Source organism: Nilaparvata lugens, chromosome 1 (assembly GCF_014356525.2).
Source record: "Nilaparvata lugens isolate BPH chromosome 1, ASM1435652v1, whole genome shotgun sequence".
Lineage (NCBI taxonomy): Eukaryota > Metazoa > Arthropoda > Insecta > Hemiptera > Delphacidae > Nilaparvata > Nilaparvata lugens.
In genome coordinates, this window is record NC_052504.1 from 31,402,164 (window position 1) to 31,418,671 (window position 16,508).

Sequence of the window (16,508 nt, forward strand, 5' to 3'; positions counted from 1 at the left end):
ACATATATAATATATATATACATATATATACATAAATATATAATATATATACAATTCGAGATCTATAATACTTGATAGTAAATATAAGAGTAATCGATATGCGGACAACTTTTAACTGAGAATTTATCGTAAATAATTGTGTTGCACTTTCCATGGTATCACCGAAACAGAGTTAACAGAATTAACAGATCATTATAAATATAGAGGATATGTAAATTTAAAATAACAGTTTTGAAATGAAGTTTTATTGAGAACAAATGTAAAATGTAAATTCTAAACTTGTAATTTATAATTTTTTTGGAATTTAATATCCATGATGTGTTCATAATGTCATCACTGGTTTGAGGTGTGGCTTTGCTCTGTACTTGTTAGCTTTTCTCTAAAAAATGGTGGCTGGCTATGGAAAAGTGTTTTGTGCTCTCTGAATATTTTTCTGTTTGATTGAAATTTATAATGTTTTAATTTGAGTTTTGAACAGTTTATGGTGTTCTAAGTTTGTATAATTTGATTTGTGTGTCTACAAGCCTGTAGCCATTGTTTTCAGCTGTGTAAATGGATGAGTATTTTAGCTTGTAATGATGCTAGATGTTTAAGTGTGTAAGGTATTGTTTTGTGGATTTGTGTTGTATATTGCCAAAATTCTTATGAAGATTATAAGTTGATTTGCTCTGAAAACTGGATTTCTTATTCATAAGCAATAGATCCATTCATAATTTATCAAGAATCTACCATTTTGGAGCCGATAACTTCCTTTAGGTTAATAGTTGAGAAATGCTATCCAACCTATTCAGGATAAATTGGTAGCACGGAATTACATGAAGTGAGAATCTATTAAAATTTTCTCACTATATTTTTGTGGCTGCCCCATGAAGCTAATTTTAGCTTATATTGAGGCATTGTACATACTCAGAGATATTTTTGCAAGATTTGAATTTATGGATGGAAATGTTTCTAGGAAATACAAATTTGTAGATGTGTTTATTTCGTGGTAATAATGTGAGAGTGATATTTTTATCTATTGAATTGTGGAGTAGTAATTTTTAATTTCTATTTTCACTTGTCTGTAAGTGTCTAGATGTTGTAGATGATTCGGTAGACTATTGAGAATGGATGGTACAAAATATTCTAATACAGCTTTTCCTATTTCAGTAAAGTATTCTGTTGTTCTATATTGTGTGTGTCTGGTGTTGTATCTGTTTTCATTGGTACGTCAATAAGCATTTTCAAAATAGTATTTCAGCAGTATTATATAATTGTACAGGTTTCTGAATGAGAGCAGTTTTAAAGTGTTTGTATCCACTCCTTGGAAAAATATTCTTTTGATTCTGTTGATCAGCTGACTTACTGGGTTCAATATATAATTGGGTGCATGTCCATAGACAGTTATACCATATCGTATTTGAGATTCAACCAAGCTGAAGTAGACTGTTCGTTTTGCTTTCAGAGGCAGTAATTCTCTCATTTGGTAACACCTATGTGCTATGTACCTCAGTTTTTTTGCTAGCATCTGGGAATGGGTGTGCCACTTCATGTTTGAGTCAAAATTCAGTCCAAGATATTTCACTGTATCTGAGTGTTTAATTTTCTTACAGTTGCATGGATTGAAAGTGGTGAAGCATTTATAGTTATGACTTTTAACTCTATTGTTTGGGTCAAGAATGTTTATACTCATTTTTGGGTTTTTAAATACTATTGTTTTTGTCTTTGTACTGTTTATATGTATATAGTTGTTGTGGAAGTATTTTTGTTATTGTGTTCAAATCTTTTTGTAAATTTTCAGCTGCAGTTGTTGAACTTTTACTTGCAAATAGCATAATGGTATCATCCGCATAGTTGTATACTTCTCCCTTGAAGTTGCAGTTTTTAAGATAACTTATATATAAGTTGAAGAGTAGTGGTGATAGAGGGGAACCCTGAATGACTCCAAATGTTTGGGATTTTGGTTTACTAATATTGTTTCCAATTTTCACCGTTGTTTCTCTGTTACTGAAATAATTCTTCAATAACTCTAGATCCATTCCCAATACTCCCATCTTGCTCAACTTCTCCATCAGTATTTCATGCTGGATACTATCAAATGCATTGCTCAGATCCAGTAGTACTGCGAGGGTTGTTACTCTTTTATCTATATTCTTATTTATTTTGTATGATACTTTTTCTAGCAGTTGTGTTGTAGATTTGCCGGGTACAAAGCCATATTGGTTTTCATTCAGCAGATTGTTTTGTGTTGAATAGTTGAGTAGGTCTTCGTGCATAATAAACTCCAGTATTTTCATTATAATGGAGATCGCACCTATGGGTCTATAGTTTTGTATATTTTTTTCTGTCCATTTTTATAGATAGGTTTGAGGATCGTTGTCTTCATTTTTGGTGGAATTTTTCCTGTTTTCATTATGGTGTTGTATAAGTGTAATAGGATTTCTTTCAAGTTTTCAAAGTGATTTTTTATATTTTTTGGTTTAATATTGTCTATGCCGGGTGATGCTGTTGTATTCAGTTTTTTTACTATTCTTTGTAATTTATCCATGTTTATTGTTTTGACTATTGCTGTGTATGGCTCAGTTGTATGGTTTTCATCAGTTTCTGAAATTGATACATCAAGGATATCTGTTGATATGTTTTTATTCATTCCTTCTATTTTATTTTTAGAGTGTTCATTAAAGTCACACTCTTATCTCAGTGTGAGATAAGAAATGGTTGAAGGCTGACGTGTTTGTAGTTGAGCTCCCAGTTCTAGTGCTTGTAGAGTGGATTTTTAACCGTATTTTCCATTGAAATTTGGCATATCTGTTGATTATTACATTTGTCACAGATCTACCTTATCATTTTCCATTCACATCTGATTCCTACGCAGTTAAATAGCATATACTGATATTCGACATGAAATCTCAATCTCCGGCTTTAACTCGTTCCGCTGCCAGTGCCAACTCCAACCAAGATAAGAACCTGGCTATCGCTCCGTCACCGGCTAAGCAGAAGCAGCAGCAACAACAGCAGCAACACAAGAAGCAGCAGAAGTGCCAGGCCCGGCCGCATTCTGCAGACGGCGTCCCGGTTGCTATGACAACGGAGAACCAGATAGCAGCCGCCCTCGAAAAACTGCTGTCAAACGAAGCCTTCATTGACAAGATTGCTGCCCGCCTGGAGGAGCGTTTGTGCGAGCGACTATCTGCCGAGGTTAGCGCTAAGGTGCTTGCCGAACTTGACGGGCGACTCGAGGCTATGGCTGACGAGACTAGGAAGCTCGCGAGTGAGGTGGACACCCTCAAAAGTAACATCGCAAGGCTGGAGAAGGATTCCGATTCTCGTCTAGACGAGCTAGCTCAGTTCTCGAGAAGAAATAATATTCGTGTCTCGGGTATTCCGGAGGATCAAGGTGAGAATGTGACCGCCACCGTCGTTAGTCTCCAGAATGAGAAGCTGAATGTGGGAATCTGCCCGGACGACATCGACAGATGCCACCGTGTCGGTCGCCCGACCCCCCTCCACCCTCCTGCTGCTGATGACTCATCTTCTACTCGTGTGGTTCACAGACAAATTCTCATCAAATTTGTCAGCTACCAAAAGCGAAACTTAGTCATCACGGGCAGACGAGATTTGAAGGGTATGGGATTCTCCATTCATGAGGACCTTACCATGAAAAGACGTACGTTTTTCAAAGATTTGTGTATCAAGATTGGATTTAAAAATGTGTGGAGTCGAGATGGTGTTGTATTTTGGAAAAAGAATGGGAAAACGGTCTCTCAGTTCTCCAAAGCTCGCATTCGTATGAATGAAAGTGAGTGAGTGTTTGTGCCCTAGTCTACTACATGATTAAGGTATCTATATCTATAGCCAATTTTGTTTAATTCATTATTATTATTTTTTCTCTAGTATTTAAAATTCTTTATTATTCTCTCTTCAACTAGTGGGTGTCTTGATTTTTCTGTTACGAATTTTCAAAAAAAAATTTATGAACATTTATTATTTATTATTGAGTGGGGGGACGCGGTGTTGTTGAGCCACGGAATCAAATCTGTGTTTTGGCAGCGTCGTGTCTTTCAATTTAGTGTGGATGGCTGCCACAGTGTCACATTCGCAACTACTCAAGAAGTATTTTCTATTAGTTTTATTATAAAGCATCTATTATTTTTATTATAAAACATCTTTTTATTATCAGTAATCAGGATTTCTTGATGTGTGAGTGTCTGGTTGGAGATTAGGATTTCTAAGTTTAGTTTATATATTTTGCCGAGGTAACTACGGTAGTTTCGTTATTTTATAATTGATTTTATTTGCATCAGATATGGTCATCTTTTTTCTCTCTCTAATAATTATGAATCATTACGATAAGATAGTGGAGACTCAACGTGCATATGTTGGCTTCTTCTAAGCTTTTACATATCTTCTTCTTAACTTTCCGTTTTCTTCTTTCTTTCTTTCTTCTTTCTTACTTTTTTTTAAGTATGGTTCTTGTCAATGACGTTGACGAACATATTTCCCTCGAATGTTACAATACAATTGAAATTGAGAATATTTTCCAGTGTCGAACTGAGTTGTTTGGTAATAGAGAATGCAACTCTTTTTTTAATGTCATCCACTTAAATATTAGAAGATTGAAAAAAAACTTCAATCAGTTCTCTTACGTAATTAGTAATTGTTCAATTGACTTTCATATTATAATTCTTAGTGAAACTTGGGTGGTCGATGATAATGAGTTCAATTTTAACCTAAATGGTTATTCAGTAATTAATAGAATAGGGAAAATCAATAAATGTAACGGAATCTGTATATTTTTTAAAAGTAACTTGATTGTGGATGAGCTGAATTGTGAGATTAATGAAACCAACTCTATTTGTTTGGATATACAAGTGCCAGGAGTTAGCGAAAAGATAACTGTTTATCACTGTTTATAGATCGCCTTCATCCAATGTTGATATTTTTCTGAACAGCTTGAATGACTGTTTGTTAAATCTAAGGAATAAATCTAACGTAATATTCGCTGGTGACATGAATATTCATTTGAATAGAAATACTAATTTAGCCAGTGAATATTTTGAAATATTATCGTTAAATGGTTTGAAATCCTACATAAATAAACCTACAAGAATTTATAACAATACTGAATCATGTATCGATCACATTTTTTTCAAGAACTCTTCGTTCATTCTGATAATGTTATCAGCTCTATTATGAAAACTAATATAACTGATCATTTTTGTACTAGTGTTCACGTTGATCTTGCGGCTGATATTGATGGGTCTGACAAACCTATTAATTATTACAATAAAGTTGATTATGATAAATTATTATCTTCTATTCAAAAAGAAAATTGGAGTGAGGTGTTAAGCCCTAATTTACACTTGGATGATCAAATGCTTTTTTTGACTGATAAGATTTCATCGCATGTAGAACAGGCTACAGTTAAAGTACATATTGTACTTTAATTGTGGCAATTGCTAAACGCGATAAACTTTTTAAAAAGCTCTCTAAACAGCCTTCTAATGTAATATTAAAAGCCGTAACATCTCTTACAGAAATATGCTTAATAAATTATTAAAACAGTGTAAATGCGATTATTATAAAAACAAGATTGATCAGAATAAAAACAATATTAGGAGAGTTTGGGACTCGTTGAATGAATTATTGGGTAAGAGCCGTAAAAAGGTTGTTCCTAAAATTGATGCAGACATCTTAAATCGTCATTTTGTTGAAGTAGGTAAAACTTTCGCTGAAAAGCTGATAAGTAATAATCCCAATGCATCTCATGGTAATCTGTTCATGAACTCTTCTGTAAATGGTCATGGCTCCTTTTTCCTATCACCCACAAACGAAAGTGAAATATCAGCTATTATTAACTCTCTCAACAATAACTCTGCTCCGGGAATTGACAAAATAAGCAATAGAACATTGAAAATTATACTTCCACACATTGTTAAACCATTAACAGTAATAATAAACCGTTGTTTTTTAGAAGGGCTCTTCCCTGTTAGTTTAAAGTTAGCGAATATGATACTGCTTCATAAGATGGGGGATCCTAAGGACCCAACCAATTACCGCCCAATCAGCCTGTTAAGTGGTTTCTCAAAAATAATGGAAAAAGTAATCAAGTCTAGATTAATTGGTTACTTAGTCAAACACGAGGTCATTCATGAACAGCAGTATGACTTTCAGACTAACAAAAATACAATTGATTCTACAACTCTCTTAACTCAAACAATTGCCAATAACTTCACTAATAATAAGAAAACAATAGTCATTTTCCTGGATTTAGCTAAGGCCTTTGACACCATTCCTCATTCAAAATTACTGAACAAGATGGAGAAATTAGGAATTCGTGGTGTACCCCTTAGATTATTCACCAGTTACCTGAGTGATAGACATCAAAAGCTTACCTTAGAAAATAAAACTAGTTCTAGACTTTTGAGTGATTTTGGTCTCCCACAGGGCACGGTGTTATCTCCTATCCTTTTTCTCATTTAAATTAATGATTTAATCAAACTTGATATTGAGAACTGTGTGACACTTGCTTTTGCAGATGACACCGCCTTAATATTTACTGGTAATTCATAGGAAGAGGTTGAAAATAGGGCTGAATCTGGATTAAGAACTGTTAAAGCCTGGTTAGATGAGCATACTCTTACCCTCAATGCAAAGAAAAGTGTATTTTTAGCCTTTTCACCGAACGTTGTTGGTTTGCCGCTTGATCTCACTCATATTCATATTCATAGTCCTGATTGTAACCTTTCAGATTCATCAGATTGTAGTTGTCCAAAATAAGGTAGAGAAAAATTCTTCAAGTATCTGGGTGTCACTGTTGATCAACATCTTCGGTGGGATGTCCACATCAATGTCACTTGTAATAAGCTTAAACACTGGATCAACAAATTCTACACTATCAGTAAATTGAGTAACATAGCCGTTTCTAGATTGGTTTATTGTGCTTACATCCAGTCTTTTCTTCAATATGGGATTATCGTTTCGGGCGCTGCCTACATGAATCATTTAAATAAGATAATTGTTATTCAGAAGACCTTATTAAAGGCAATTCTTGGAAAGCCCAGACGTTTCCCTAGTGACAATCTTTTCAGGGAACTGAATGTGCTGACTGTCAGGCAGCTTCACACGAAAAACTTGATAATCTACATGAATAAGCATAGTAATCTTTTCAATCTCCGTTTATCACCGTACAATCTTCGTCCCTCATCCATCACTTTCGAATCTCATCATATAGTTTTATCCATTTGTAGAAGACAGTTCAATTACATTCTCCATAAACTTGTTAACGTAATACCTGATCATTTTATCTCTAACAATTTGACCAAAAATCTTTCTAACGAAATAAGTCAATGGATCACATCGCATAGCTCTACTGATTTGTTCGATTTCTTGTAACTTTTCACCTTTCAACTCTTTTTTTTCTCTTAAATAAGTTCATTATTTCTTGTTAATTGTCTGTATTCTCGAGATTTTTTATTATACAAATTTCATACTTACAATTTATATTTTTGTTTTATGCTTTCACTTTGGTTCTGTAGTTTTTTGTAACACTCGGCCCCTGCGCACAGGCTTTGCCTTTGCAGGGACCTTCCGTGTTTTTGTTAACCTGCTATTTTAAGTTATTTTGTTTTAGTTTCAAGTTATTTATTTCGTAACTACTTTGTACTATAACTATGTTGTAAAAAGGATAAATAAATTGAATTGAAATTGAAAATTGAAAGTCTTCACATAATTTTTCAAGTTCTTCTCCTTCTCTGACGTTAAAGTTCCCGACTATTGTTGACTGTATTGATTTCTGCTTTACATTTAGAATTTCATTAAGAGTATTCCATATCTTTTTAGCATCTCCTATGTAGTTGTTTATTTTATTGTAATAATATTTTCTTTTCTCTTTCCTTATCATATCGGTTAGCTTATTTCTATGTCTTCTGTATTCGTCTTTCAGATCATTATTATTAGGTTGTCTTTTCAATTTGCTCCATAATTTGTCTTTCAAGTTGATATGGTTTTTTATTATCTCTGTAATCCATGTCTGTTTGTGTTTATTACTTTTTCTGTTGACTGTTATTGTTGCTTTTTCATAAATACTATTGAATTTGTTGACTATAGACTCATATATTTTTGTTGGGTTGTTTGATGTTAAGTGGTCTTTCCAGTCTGTATTATGCTTCATACTATTCGGTCAGAAATTTTTTTTCCCATCTATTCTTACCTCTTCTTTATTATTTTGAATGTTAAATCCCACCATGTAATGATCTGCTATCTTTGATTTAATGACTATAGTTTCTATTTCAGTTGGGCGCATTCTGGTATTGATATGATCTATGCATGTTGATGTTATGTGATCACCATATAGTTCTTCTCTGGTTGGATTGTTTATTCCAGTTTGTATTTCTGCTGTATACAGTATGCTTGGATACAAGCTTTGTACAAGTTTTGTGCTTGTACAGTGATATTTTGTTCCTGTATATCAATATTCATATCTCCCAGGATAAGAAGATTTTTTTATCTTTATGTTGATTGTTTAGCCATTCTTCTAGTTCTGTGTTAAATTGGGATACACTATTAGATGGTGGTCTATAGAATACGGCAATCAAATATTGTTTTTCATTCATTGTAATTTCAAATAATATGGAATCACTAACTGTAAAGCTATGAGGTATGGAATTGATGCTCAACTCTTTTCTGTAATAGACTAATATACCACCACCCGCTCTCGTCTCTCTACTATAATTGAGATAGTCAAAATCGGGGATATTAAAGGACTCTATTTCATCTACTTTTGTGTTTGTTTCAATTGGTAGAAGTATTTTTATTCTATCCAATACTCCGCTCAAGGTTGCCATTAGAGTATTCCAGTGCTTCTTAATACTTCTAATATTCAGCATAATACATTCAAATGATTTTGTATCGGGTATTGTGTTTTTGAAGTATTGAATAGAATTGTAGGTTTTTGTGTGTATTTGTTCGATATCAAACTGTTCCATCTTTATTGATGAGCTGAACAAGCTTTGAGTATTCTAGTCAATGTGGGTTGTAAGAGGATGTATGATGTATGCAGGTTTATGTTATAATCTAATTTGAATTTTGGTTTATAGAAATTAGTTTTGATTATGGGCTTTTGTGTGTGCTGATGTGAGTAAAATATTTTCAATCTAATATTTTTAAATTTATAATTAAATTATTCGTGAGTTTCAGGTTATGAAGTACATCATTCTATTTATTTTTCCAATTTTCGATTTCAATAGACTAATAATTGAAAAGTAAAAGTGTGATACCGTCTTTCCATTCTGTTGTGATTTATTAAGTCTGCGTTATCTGTTATGATAATGATAGATAGTGCTTATCTCCATGGACCTTCTGTTCAATTTATTGAATGTTTCTGTCAGTTCGACTGAAGTAGGCCTAGTATTATGTTGAGATCATAACCAGATGGAATATTATTGCTTGTGGAATGGTGTGCTCCTTATTTACTTCTCATTTTATTGCTTTTGATCACTTATTATTTGTTGGAGTTCGAAACAGATTGTTTTATATGTGGAATTTATGAGTTTATCATTCCAATTTTTAGTGAATTAATATTGGATACAGTGTAAATTAATATTATAGGTCCTTTTGTTTTGAATATGTTCTAGTATATTGCACACTATTACACATGCAATTCAATGTCAATATCAAATCAAAGATTGAACATATAACACACCTATATCCCTTAACCTTATAAGTTTTTGATAAGTATTGTCCATGTTTTCTGACCGGTTGATTTGTCGCGTTGGAATACAAATTTAGCTGAAGGGATTAAATTGTGATTTTTCAAATGCGTAACCAATTCATTACAAATATACTTTTCAACTATCTTATCAGGTGAAGAAAATATTGAAATAGGCCGATAGTTAGAAATTTCTGATCTGGATCCATTTTTGAAAATCGGTCTTATTATGGAAGTTTTCAATTTATTTGGAACTTTACCTTCCTCTAATGATAAATTGATTAATCTTGTGATAATCGGTATGAACTTGATACTGTGATTTTTTATATCAGACATCAAAATATTATCAATCCCTGGAGATTTATTTGAACTCATACTTTTGATGATATCACCTATTTTTAATTCATCTGCATCAGGTGAGTCAAAGCTAGGGACATTAACATTGGTATCATTATCATTCTCTAAATAAGTAGTAATATTACACTCATGTTTGGCAGCTCTAACACCTTCTGTGAATTCACTGCAGAAATGGTCCACAACCTCCTCAACCTGCCTATCACCAACCACTATGTGTTTCATTATATTATCATCAACTGACAACTTTTCTTGTCTACCCATGGCAACGTTGATTAATGACCAAGTATTTTTTATGCTATTAATGTTTGTCTCAAATTCATTTTTTAGAAAATTACACTTTGTCTTTTTAATATATTTATTTGATTTTTTACGATATTTCTTATATGCTTCCAAGCCCTCTGGTGTACCAGAGTGTCTATACAAATTATCCCTTTCTTTCAATCTCCTATGCAACTCTAGAGTCATCCAATTCTTTTCAAGTTTAACTTGAGATTTGTTTTCAACTTTGATTTTTGATTTTTCATATCCCATATAATGAGTCATGAACTCATTATAGAGCTCATCACAGCTATTCAAACTTAAAATGCTATTAACATCAAGATCGCCGAGGTAACGATTCATTCTATTTTTTAAGTAGATATATTTATAATCACTCCCAATCGTTGAATTCACACTAAGATTTTGATCTATTGGACATGAACATAAAACAGAAAAATGATCACATTTTCTACTTTTTACTACACCAGTATAGATTGGTTCATTATACTTCATCCATCGAACAAAATAATGATCTAAACAAGATCTAACCGGTACTCCCTGCAGGAAAACCTCTCTTGTATTACTCCAAATACCTCTAACAAATCCCATGGAATAGAGCGTATCCAAGTATTCTTTTATAATAGAAGACCTATCCTCATTCAAATCGGATCTGCTTATCTCATCGAAGTTAGACAATCATTTCTTTCGAGTTTCCCAGCTAGCGGAGTCAGAAAGTTCTTTTCCTTCATCTTTATCAATTCTCTCTCGCTTCTCTCTTCCCATCGTTATCAGTAATTCTAAATGCATCTGTGAACGCTTTCTCTGCTATTCTTCTGTCTTCTCATCGTGGCTTATCTGTTCAGTAAATATTGTATATACCTATATTCTTTCTTAACTGAACAACGTTGCTCTCAATGAACGAAGCTAGTATGCTATAGGATTTGATAAAGGAAATCTTTTGTCGGATTACACTGAAAGATTGTTTTGCTTACTTATAGCATCACCATAACATCCACGTTAAAATGGCTGTTGATATTGAAACTATGGAAGCTATGTTTGAAAAATTCAAAACAGAAATCAACACTAGTACGGAGAACATTATCAAGAAAGAAATAAGTGCGCTCAATATCCCTTCAATCATGGCTGAGCAGAAAAACAATAGTAAAATTGAGAAACTGGGCAAAGAAAATGAAGAATTGAAACGAGAGCTACAAAAGCAGAGTGCGTTGATTGAGAATATGAGAAGAGAAAATAATCTTATATTCTTTGGTGTTGATGAGGCAGATGGTGAAAAACCTACACAATTGATGGAGAAAACTTTGGATATTTGTAATAAAGTTCTGAAGGTTGAACTAAAAGCGGGTGACATTAATTTGGTGAGGAGGAATGGCAGGAAAAAAGATAAGGGTGCGCGTCCGGTTATGTTATCCCTAGTATCTGTAATCAAGAAAAATAGTATTATGCAGGAATGTAGAAAGTTGAAAGGCTCCAAGATATTTCTGACACATGATTTGGATTGGCAGTCTCGCCAGAGACAGAAGATATTGAGGGAGGTAGGAGGTGAGCTTAGGGATTCAAAGAAGAATGTGAGAGTGGGGAGGGGAGGGCTAGAAATTGATGGAAGATTTATTACGTATAAAGAAGTTGAGAGTGAATATATAGAAAAGAAACAGTCAAGAGATGATGAAGACCACGAGGGCGTGGAGAGGCAGGATCGGGAGGAAAAGAGAGGCTGAAGGGCAAAACGCAGGAAAAGGGAAATTGAGGCAAGGGAAAGTATCAGATATCAGCTCGTTTTTTCGTTCCTCAGGGGGCGACAAAAGAAATAATTAGTAAAGCCTATCAACAAAACTGTTGTTCAGAACAAATCAATCTGAACGACAAGCTAACTCTGAATGTAGTTGCATTTAATGTGGCTGGAATACAGAATAAATTGAATGATGCAGATTTCTCAAATTTCCTTCAAAATTACGATATTTTCCTCCTCTTTGAGACGTTTATCGAAGATGAAAATAGCTTTCTCCTAGTTGAAAAAAAGTTTCCCCAATATGAAATGATTTGGATTCCTGCAATTAGAGCTACATGCTACGGTAGAGCAAGTGGAGGAGAAATTTATGGAATAAAAAGAGGAAATAATTGTTCGATTCATCCCAAGTTTGTTAAAGTCGAAAATAATTATATTGTGAGAATCAAAATTGAATCTTGTATTATGATTAATATATTGCCAGTTTATTTGAATTGTAATCGCTGGATGCGTGATTTTAACATAATCCAGGAGGTATTTGAGCAACTGGAAGGACAGAATATTATGCTTTTAGGTGATGTAAATGGGAGGATAGGCAATGAGCAAACACTAGATGAGGAGCTGATTATAGGTACCCATTGTCTGCAGACCTTCCATAGAAATTCCAAGGATTTACTCCTAAACCGAAATGAGAAAATGCTGCTTGAATTGTTTGAGAACTTTGGTCTGATTATTTTGAATGGACGCTCGGTGGGCGATAAACATGGTGAATTCACATTCTTGGGTCATCAAGGATCTTCTGTGATTGACGTATGTGCTGTATCTTTGGAACTGCTGAGCTGTCTATCGGATTTCTCAGTCATCCCAGCTATATTTTCTGACCATCAACCTATACAAGCAACTATAAAAATTGCAGGAGCAGGAAGACAATCCAAAAACATATTGCCAATTAGACCGAAGCTGAAATGGGTCTCATCAAAAAGAGCTGAATACCGGAGGCGGCTAGAGGAAGTGATTAACAGGAAAGATATCTGGAATATTGACTTGGAAGATGACTGGAGCTATCTTATTGAAGCTATTAATAAAAGTCATCACTTGCATGGGTGGCGCCGGGGAAATGTTCAAGGAAATTCAAGGATGCAAGCTGAGTGGTTCGACAAAGAATGCCATAGAAAAAGAGAAGGAACCTTCAAATTAGTCAATGAGTACAGAAAAACTGATTCAGATGCTATAGAGAGGCAGTACATTCACGCGAACTCGGAATAAAAAAGACTCTGTGGAGAAAAGAAAAAGGCTTACTGGAAGAAATGTGCAGATAGTTTTCAGACGGTGAGAGACTCCAGAGATTTTTGGAAACTGGTTAGGCAACTGAAGAAGAAGCAACATATGGCAGGAGCAAGTATTTCTTTGAAAGACTGGGTGCAGCATTTCAAGGTTTTGTTGAATCCAATAGTACTGGCTGATAGAGTGTTGTATCCTGAACCCTATGTGCGTGATGACTTTCTAGATGCACCGTTTCGAAAGGAGGAACTAGATAAGGTGATTCTTCACGTAAAGGATGGCAAAGCCCCAGGCGAAGACAGAATTCCGTACGAATTTTACAAGAATGCTCCAACAGTATTCATGAACAGATTGTTGGAGGTCTTCAATAGCATCTACAACGTTTCTCATGTCGTTCCACAGGACTTTCATACTTCGATTGTGTTTCCAATCTTCAAGAAAGGTGATCCAGAGGATGCTTCCAATTATAGAGGAATATCGTTTGGTAATACTTGAGCAAAACTGTTTACTGGTCTCATCTTGGAGAGGCTGAAGACGTGGATCCATCATCACAACATCCTCAACGAGTTCCAGGCAGGTTTCAGACAGAACTACTCAACGGTGGACAATATCTTCAGTTTGATGGCCATTATTAAAATGCACCTAGCAGTTAAAAGGCAGAAAGTCTATGCCTTTTTTGTCGATTTTTCGGCTGCATTTGATAGAGTGGACAGGCATGCGCTATTTTCCAAACTATCAGAAATAGGTTTATCAACAAAGATGTTAAAGATTATCCAGAAGATATACAGCAACACATCAGCCAGGGTATGGAGCTCTGAAGGTCTGTCTGATAGATTCTTCACAAAGACAGGTGTCAAGCAAGGCTGTTTACTCAGCCCAATTCTGTTCTCCCTCTTCCTCAATGACATAGAGGACGATATGGAAGGGGGAATAAGACTGAATAACGTGTGCATTAAAATTCTTGCCTATGCTGATGATGTTGTCTTGTTGGCATCCGATAAACTGAGTATGACCAGAATGATTAGAGTACTGGAGGATTATTGTAGAAAGTGGAACTTGCTGATTAACCTGGATAAGTCCAAAATCGTCATCTTCAGAAACGGTGGAAGGCAGGGGAGGCTTGAAAAGTGGTGTTTTGAGGAGAGGCCAATATAGGTTGTTAACTCGTATAAGTATCTGGGAGTAAGATTGTCCACAAAGCTATCATTAACAGAGCATTTTAGAGAAAAATCACTCTCAGCAAAGATGGCTATGAATCACTTCAATGATATCCTCCTTAATGATGGGATACCATTCAAATCAAAGCTACAAATTTTCGATGCAGTGGGAAGGTCTGTAATTTCTTACGCAGCACAGGTGTGGGGAGGAAGAATCTATGATGTGGTTGAAAGTATCCAGCGTTTCTTCCTTAAGAAGGTATTTTGTCTCCCATCATACACCCCGAATCAGGCTTTGCTTCTGGAGACCGGAGTCTGTCCAATCTTCCTGCATACAATAAGGCTACACCGTCAGTTTGTAAAGCGATGTTTGAATCTGCATGAAGGAAGATATCCATGTATGCTATTGAAATTGATGATTCGAAGAAGGCTATTTCTGTATGATGACTGGAGGATGCTGGATGACTTATTTGGCATTCCATGGGAGGGGATAGCAGCAGGTAGTTTGAACATCGACCAGACGATTGAGCTGCGAGATCAACAGATGCAGCGGGTCGCCATGAGCCAGCGGTACACCATTCGCCGAGAGCTCAATCACTGGAATGATTACATTTCTCAAAATTCCAGCTTTCAATTCATCAAGTGGTTCTTCAAAGCAAGAAATGAATTGATCCGACTCAATAAGTATTCATTCAACGGGAACAGACTCTGCTCATTGTGCAATAGGAAGGAGGAGGAGGATGTCACGCATTTCATTGGAAAATGTCCCATACTTGTCGAGTTCAGATGGCAACACTTTGGCAGAGCAGCATTGTCACGGGAAGATCTGAAGAACTACCTAAACGTTGACCTCTGAAATCACCTAACAACTGCTTTTTAGGCAGCCGGGACCGACGACTCAACGTGTTCATCCGATTCGTATTCCGATTCATATGGCGAATAATATAAAAATACCAAAAGTACCTAGAATATTGTCTTTTTTCTTTAGGGCTACTTTTAATATAAATAGCCTATAAATTTAAAATGGCTCTAATGTCTGCAACATGCTGTGACAATCTAATTTAAAAGGGTACTGAGGTTTATATTTTTTATTTATACCTAGAATATAACATTCATTGATAATGCCAGGACTTCTTATATACTTCCTATATAGGTAGTATATAGGAGGTCCTTATAATTCCCACCAAATTCAGTAATTAAAAGAAATCACAAATAAGGCTGATTCTGGAGTGGTAAAATAACTATTTTTCAGATTAGCTTCATTCAGGCAAAATATATATTGCAGAGAAGAGACTACCAGTATCACAGCTCACCAGCATTACTTGAGCAGAAGGTTAAATGAAATATTATTGAACTTCCGCTGACCTCAACCCTCAGGTTCTTGATGGTTTTTGTCATTGGTTAATCTTTTTTTCATGATTGCTCATCTTTAGGAGTCAAAATATTGAATAATTTAAATAGAAAAATTGTTTGATTCACAATTAAAATGAAACAAAGCTGGTGAATATGAACAGAGGTGATGCAGGTGAAAACATTGAAAAAAAATTGTAGAAGAAATGGGATTTATAAGTTGGATATGTCATGTGTTTGCATTATCAGTAAGATACACACCTCTTCATACACTATTTTGTTCTTATCCGTAATTGAGAAGCCCCCACTCATTTATTCTCAAACTTCTACTCGAAGATTCTGGTTATTTTAAATACACAGATTCAAGGGTTAACTGCTGAAGAAGCAACTCAATGATTTTCATAATAATCACTGTACATTTTAAACTTGCATTGAATGGAAGATTCGCTTAAAGAGACAATCAAGAAAAGTTCAATGTAATTTATTCATAACTGCATGTCATTAGCATAGAGCAGATAGTGTAATTAAAAGGGGAAATTACAGTAATTTGGTTGTAATTACTGATAAATCACGTCATCATCATAAGATCTCAAAGTTGTGCATGAATGTTGTAATTATTACAGAACTAGAATTTGATGTGATAGTGATGTGACTTTGTTTGAGCTTAGTTGAT

General features: G+C 34.7%; 1 protein-coding gene across 1 annotated transcript in view; it reads left to right on the forward strand.

Annotated features, from left to right (window-relative positions):
• Window positions 1-16,508, forward strand: part of LOC120350787 (odorant receptor 23a-like) — a 46,492-nt gene that overhangs the window by 16,807 nt on the left and 13,177 nt on the right. The window lies entirely within an intron of this gene.